This window comes from Danio rerio, chromosome 4 (genome assembly GCF_049306965.1).
Source record: "Danio rerio strain Tuebingen ecotype United States chromosome 4, GRCz12tu, whole genome shotgun sequence".
Lineage (NCBI taxonomy): Eukaryota > Metazoa > Chordata > Actinopteri > Cypriniformes > Danionidae > Danio > Danio rerio.
In genome coordinates, this window is record NC_133179.1 from 72,498,755 (window position 1) to 72,506,283 (window position 7,529).

At 44.0% G+C, this 7,529-nt stretch overlaps 1 protein-coding gene across 2 annotated transcripts in view; it reads right to left on the minus strand.

Moving 5' to 3' along the window:
* tmem19 (transmembrane protein 19) overlaps positions 1 to 7,529 on the minus strand; it is a 1,055,620-nt gene that overhangs the window by 214,451 nt on the left and 833,640 nt on the right. The window lies entirely within an intron of this gene.

Here is a 7,529-nt window from a genome sequence, read left to right on the forward strand (position 1 = left end):
CACAAAATCTTTGCAAGGCCTTCGAGCCAAAATGTGGTTAAAAAGGAGTTCTGGGCTAAATTTGGTTTCCCTGGGGGTTGTGGGTACAACAGATTGTATTGATTGAATAAAGAATCCTTTATTCTGGGCAAATCTGTCATTCCTAGTCTTCCAGGGTAACCTGCCCCTGGACGGGTGGCTGTTAGGGGAAACTGTTTATACATTAAAAACATGGCTCGTTACACTGTATATCACCTATGTTGAAAACAACCCGGGCTCATTGTGGAAACGTAGCCCCGCGGACGTTTCTGCGGACCGCGATTTACGTCCCGGGAGGTACGTATTCGAGCGTTTTTTTGTTTTCGCGGATCCGCGCCGTTCTCGCGCAAAAAGCCGCCGGACCGGGAAAAAAAAAAAGCAAAAGCCCTCGTCTTTGATTTCGACTGCGTTTTCGGTTCCCGCCGCATTCTCGCCCTCATTTTTCGGATTCCGTTTTTCGTCTCACCTGATTTCCGGAACCTGCTGTTCCCCGGACTCGATCCCGGTCGTCGTCCACCGCGGCCGGCTCCTCCTCCTCGTCCGGGGCCTCCGCTCCGCCGACGCAACGCTGTGAGCTAGGCGGACAAACTGATTGCGTCGGGAAAGCCCTCCACTCGGAGGCGAGCCATCGGCCGGCGAGGGCGAAGAGGAGGGGCGGAGCGGCGCCACACCGCCCCGCGACGTTCGCTCGAAAAAAACCAAACGCAGCCTTTATGTACCTCCGGCCACGTAAAATCGCGGCCTCCAGAAACGTCCGCGGGGCTACATTTCCAGAATGAGCTTGGGTTGGATGAAAAATCAACCTTTGGAATAATACAAACACAACAAGTATCTTTAAAAAAATTTCCTGACGTTAAAATAGAATCTAAAAATAGTAATCTAAGGCCCATTGCAACGTGATGTAGGAGTGCGCTTTTCCCTGCCTACTGAATTGATTGACAGACACGTATTAACATGCCTACGTATTATGAGTATAAACATGCCACGGTTGTAGGTGTGTGCGTACTTCTGAGTGTCTGATTGGTCACATGAATTTAGTGTTCCAAGTGTATCTGTTACGTCAGTGTTATGTCACGTGCTATGTAGAGCCCTGCTGTCCTGATTAGCCTGCCAGCCATATCTGGAGAGCGCGTCTCTTGTCTCGTGTCAGTTCGTTGTTGTTTTTGATGTGCTCTCTGTCTGTGTTCAGGACTGGCGTGGAGATCCGTCTAATACCCAGATCTACTATTCTTAGGTTATTCTGTTCCTGCCTGTTCCCCGATAAACTTACGTCTTTTGTTTGTTTATTTGTCGACTTAGTTCCTATGCTATATTGACTACGTAAGTATAGCTAGTACGTATTTTTACTTGCATATTGGATTCTTCTAGTACTAATTTCCCCTGTTACGTAAGGATATCGACAAGACAGGACGTGCTCAAAGCAACTAGGATCACAAGATCTGTTTGACTATCTGTGATCAGCTGCATCTCAAGAATGAGTGAGGGTATAAAAATTAGTTGTGGCGATCATATGTTAAGTGAAGAAGGGGGGTTTGTGTTAGACCAGGGATGGCCAACCCTGTTCCTGGAGAGCCACCTTCCTGCAGATTTCAGTTGCTACCCATATTAAACACACCTGAACCAATTAATTAGGACCTGAACACCACGTGATAATTACAGGCAGGTGTGTTTGATATGGGTTGCAACTGAAATCTGCAGGAAGGTGGCTCTCCAGGAACAGGGTTGGCCACCCCTGTGTTAGACTGAAGGCGATCATTAGTGGTGGGCAAAGCGAGGCTTTGTGAAACACTGAAACAGTCGAAGCAAATGTGTCGAAGCTTCGAAACGTTTCGAAACCCCACTCTACAGTGACACCTAGTGGTCATTTTTGTATGTATTGCACTGAAACAGCTTCAGCAAAGAATAGTTGAGCAAATTGAGGCATTAAACCCCACTTTGTACAGATGTACCTTCAGGTAATATAGTGGAGTGGTTAGGGTATATGACTACCATGCTGAACTAGTGGGTTCGATTCCAGGCTGATGTTGTTGTTTTGAAATGCTTTAATACCAGTTAGTAATGCTTTGCTCTTGTATCGTTTTGTTTCAACATTGGTCTGATATCCGAAAAAACAATTTGTGAATAAATATGTCTTGTTTTGGTCTTAAAACAGGGTTGTTGCTAGATCGGAAACTGTGGCCTAAAATTATCAAAAATTATTATTCATTAAATTTCCCATTTATTGTATTTTATTAATGTCTACCCAAACCCTAAACCAAACTATCACAGTACTGTAAACTTATTAATTATAGTTTTACAGTGTTACAAAAATGATGCTATATTGATGGCGTAACTGCAGCTGTTTCCTATTTAGGCTACACAAACAGAAACATGATTAAAACACATGAAAGCATGATTTCAGAGTATTTGTACAAGTCGGGATTCGAACCCAAAACATCATTGGAAGCATAGTATCAACGAGCACACGCACAGTCCACTAGGCCATATGAGACAAGATATTTTTCGTCCTTGGCAGTCAAATGAAGATTCGCCAGGTCTCGAAACGCTTTCAAGCTGATCCATGCTTTGAATCGCTTTAGTCACGTGACCAGGTGTTTCGAAACACTTTAGTCACGTGACTTGGGTGTTTCGGATCATGCTTCGGTACAGTTTCGAAACACTTGCGCTTCGGGATCTCGACACTGTGTCGAAACGTCAGTTTCACGTCAGCCATCCCTAGCGATCATAAGCGGGGAATAAGTAAGGGGGGTTATGGCGCTCATAAGTAAAGAGCGGGTGAGGGGTGTTAGACGAAAGATGATTATAAGTGGGATATAAATGAAGGGGGATTGTTGTGGTGATCATATGCGATAACAAGTGAAGAACGGGGTGGGGGTTGTTGAATGGAAGGCGATCATATGCAGGGAATAAGTAAAGGGGGGTAGTTGTGCTGAAAGGAAGGCGATCATAAGTAGGGGATAAGTAAATAGCGGGGGGTGGGTTGTGGCGATTAGTGGATTTTGGCGTGAGAATACTGTCAATTGTGTGAGTGTCATGCCGAATGCCTGAGAGTAGGCAGCCCTGTATTTTATTCTAATATCCAATAATAATCAAATGTTTACATTTACAAATCGTTAGACAGATGCTTGTACCCAAAGCATTTCACAAATATGAACAATAAACTAACCACAGCAAAAACAGAACAAAAAAGTAAACACTAAATACATTGTAGATTACATAGAGAACAACAGCAACATTATTAAAAACAACTATTAAATCCAACATTCATATACGCTTACTCTTGTGTTGTCTACAGGTTGAAGGATTCGGATTTCTGCTTTCCAATCCGTCTCATCATGGACCACCGTTTATCCTTTTCATCATCCTGTTTCTTAGTATTTAACTTTGAATTGATTTTAACTTATAAATAAGTTAAAACTGCTTACTGCAAGAATGTTCTATGTCCTTGTTTCTCTTTTTGCCTGTCTATTTTAACTTTGTTTTCAGGAGACACACAAACCAGGTCATAGGTCATGGAGATAGCTCTCTCTCTCTCTCTCCCCATCTGTTCCTATGACTGGAGGTCCAAAACAAGGGAAGAAGAAGACACCTGTTCTAGTTGTCCTGATATTGCCTATAATATTATAGCTTTCTGGACTTGTGTAAAGAGTATAATTGTTCGATTGTTGAAACTGTAAGCAGGAACTCATTGCGAGTGTTGAAGCTGGCTTCTGCGAATGTAACTGCAAACTATCTTCAGTAAACTTGATTTATTTATTTAAATCTCTGACTCCGGCTCGTCTTCATCTACCAGACTGGTCATTCTTTGGGTTAAACTGTAAAATATCCCTACAAGGTCTTGTACTCACACCGGTTGAATAGGTCATCGTCTTGTCGAGGCTATATCGTCTTGTCATTGCACAAGCATGGCAGCTCTACTTTTCAAGTTGGAGGCAGTAGTCTGTAGTAGGTAGACAGCCGCTGTGACTGGGCAGCCTGCATATTGGACGATACCTCACATCACAAAAGTGGGAGCAGAAGCAGGACACAGAATAGACTTCCGCAAAAACAAGTCTTACCAGTATTTTGGATGATGAAGGCACAAGTGTGCCGATTTTAAGGACTTCATACAGGAACCAAGGTACTCCTACCTTACACAACTACAGAAAGCATCTCCTAAAGCTGCTATGCCCGTTATGCCTTTGAAGACCTTGCACATACTTTCTAAGCACTAGATTCTCTGCAAAGTCTGTGTGATGAAAAAATGGAAGACACATGTAAACGGAACTGTCTGTTTTGCGCCTGCACTGCAAAGCCTTAGCCAGAAAGGCAGATGTTTCCCCCGAGCAGGCACACTGCATTGAAAGACGGACCAGAAAGCAGCACAGATGCCCAATTTGGTGTCACTTTCGCGCTGGAAGGATTTACTGCATCTAATATGCATGACGTCTCTGTGTCTGATTCGAGCAATCCTGCACCATCAACAGCGAGAGCAGTTTGTTACCCCAATACTGCTACAAATCAGTTTACAGCTACAACTTGGGAGAGGAAAAATGAGGAGAATGTTTGAAAACAGTACAAACTATGGACATTGCTGAGTGTGGGTTCATCATAAACCCCAAGATTCCTCAGGTTTGAGCCTCGCCAGATGGGTTAGTGCACTGTACTTGCTGTGGAAGAGGCTGCATCGAGATGAAGTGCCCTTACAAGTACAGGGACATCGATTGTAGAGGAAGCATGCAGCAGCTGGGACAAAGACTTCTGTTTGGAAGTTGTGGGTGGCAAGCTTCAACTAAAAAAAGCAAGTCCATACTACATGTAAGTCCAAACACAGATTTTTGTGTTAGTTTCTATCGGTTTGACCAAATTGGATAGCGCAGAGCAAACTAGTAATACTCTATCAACAGTTGCCAATGTGCCTCCGGGGTCTTCACTTGTGGCTACCTTCCTACAGAGTTCTGATCAAGCACACCTTAACCAATTAATTAGAACCTGAGCAGCACTTGATAATTACAGTCAGGTGTGTTTGATGAGGGTTGCAACTGAAATCTGCCGGAAGGTAGATCTCCTGGAACAGGGTTGTGAATGTAATACAACAGATGCTTGTTTGTGTTCAAATCTTTAACAAATGCTATTTTTTTGTTTGTGGGTTCCCTTGGGAAGCTGCTAAAGCTAAACTCTACACAGCTGCGGCCATTCAGAAACTGAGTTTGACACCTGTGCTCAATGGAGCATTCCAAATGAAATGCGTTACCCTCCGAAAGGCACTTGAAAAAGTCTTGGCCACCATATTGAAGTGTCATTCCAGAACTGATGGACAATTTGGGAAATCGTTCTTTAAGCAGAGAAGCTGTTTGATGTCACACACTGCACTGTACTTGGAAGAGCTCGTCCTTATGCTCTAATCCAACCCTGTTCCTGGAGATCTACCCTCCTACAGAGTTCAGCTCCAACCCTGATCCAGCACAACTGAACCAATTAATTAGGACCTGAACAGCACTTGATAACTACAGACAGGTGTGTTTGATATCCCTGCTGAAAAATCCAGCTTAAACCAGCTTAGGCTGGTTGGCTGGTTTTAGCTGGTCGACCAGCCTGGTTTTAGAGGGGTTTTGGCCATTTCCAGCCTGGTCTTAGCTGGTCAGGCTGGAAAATGAACAGCTAAATCCAGCTAAAACCAGCTTGACCAGCCTGGTTTAAGCTGGAAATAGCTGGTTTTGGCTAGACTCCTAGCCTGGCTAGGCTGGTCAAGCTGGTTTTAGTTGGATTTGGCTGGTCATTTTCCAGCCTGACTAGCTAAGACCAGGCTGGGAATGGTTGGATACCAGCCTGGAAATGGCCAAAACCCCTCTATAACCAGGCTGGTCAACCAGCTAAATCCAGCCAACCAGCCTAGGCTGGTTTAAGCTGGATTTTTTTATAGGGATGGGTTGCAACTGAAATCTGCTGGAAGGTGGCTCTGCAGGAACAGGGTTGAGCACCCCTGCTCTAATCCCTTCAGAAGGACCCTCCGAAGGGATTATGGCAGGGGTGGCCAACCCTGTTCCTGCAGAGCCACCTTCCAGCAGATTACAATATTGTGTTGAAGGGATAAAGCCTTTCAGCCAGTTTGGCTTTCTACTTTGATGTTTCTCCAGCAAACCAGTCTTAGAATGAAACATTGAGAAGAATGTAAGTTTTCAGCTTTGAAGGCGCAACCATTATTCAAACAATTTCCTGGCATGGGAGTAAGACATGATGCATGCCACTTCTTACCAACATCCGAAAGATAAGTATGTTACGCTTTAATCTTTAGGCTTCCATTCTAACAACCCAATGACTGAATTCGAAGTATGGTCATAATAATCTGACCCCAATTTCAGGTGAGTGTAAAATTTAGACTGCATTTCTAATTGAGAATGGATAACTTCTTTACTCATGTTTTGATTTATATCTGATCCCATACTCTTCAATTATACGTTCGTTAGGGACCTAATGCACAGATTTTTCACGCCCTAGGTTTGTGAGATTCTAACAGACATGATCTTGAGATTCTGAAGGTAGTCAGAGGATGCAGGGTTATCTAATGCTGTGTTCACACCAGACGCGGAACGCACGGATAAATTGCGCTATTCGTGCGTAAATAGCCACGTGAACATTTGAGTTTACTCGTTTCATTCATTAAGAAAATAATGTGCTTTATGAAGACTGAAAAACAGCGTCGATACGTTTAGGGTCCTGTCTGAGTCCACTACATCCTTTCAGAGGTGCATCCAGCTCTGTGAGCTCATAAACTCCTTCAGAAACTGAAGCTGGATGACGGAGGCTTTCAGTGGTGCCTCTGACTGAGCGAAGCCCAGTTTGATGACTTGTTGTCGGTGTCGCCTGGAGGATTTCCCCCGGGACACCATCTATAGGTTCTACGTCACAATCACGCCCCCACAAAAGCAAGCTTCTGATTGGTTAACGCGGCGCGAATGTCCACTGAAGTTCAGATTTTTGAATTCGAGAGATTCGTGCGAAACGCTCGTTAAGCGCGTCAAACGCGCAAACCGCTCAATTCGCCTCGTGCGTATTGCGCTGCAAGATGTCTATTCTCGCGTTTGCATTGACCTAACATGTAAATCACTCGCGCTTGACGCGCGTTCCGCGTCTGGTGTAAACGCAGCATAATACCTTTTAAGTCGGGTTGCCTCCTGCTCACTTGTACTAAAATTTGAGTTAATTTATTAATTTCCATATAGCTTGCTAAAACCAACCAGTAATCCAATAGTATCCGAGCTAAAATGCAGACTCCTCCACACGATAGTGTGCGATTCATTTAGATTTCATGTATCAAATGGCTCAAATGCAATTATTTTGTCATTCTCATGGGAATTCTGTGAATTTAAAACAGGCCAATGTAAGGCCAATCAGAACACAAAACAGACTGTTGCGTGACTCACAGGAATTTTCATTACCAAGCCCTAAGATAACTAGTAACTCTGGGGGCCCCAAAATGGTGTGAGCCCTTAGAATCATCCTAAGACTACCACCCCCACCCCCTTACCATG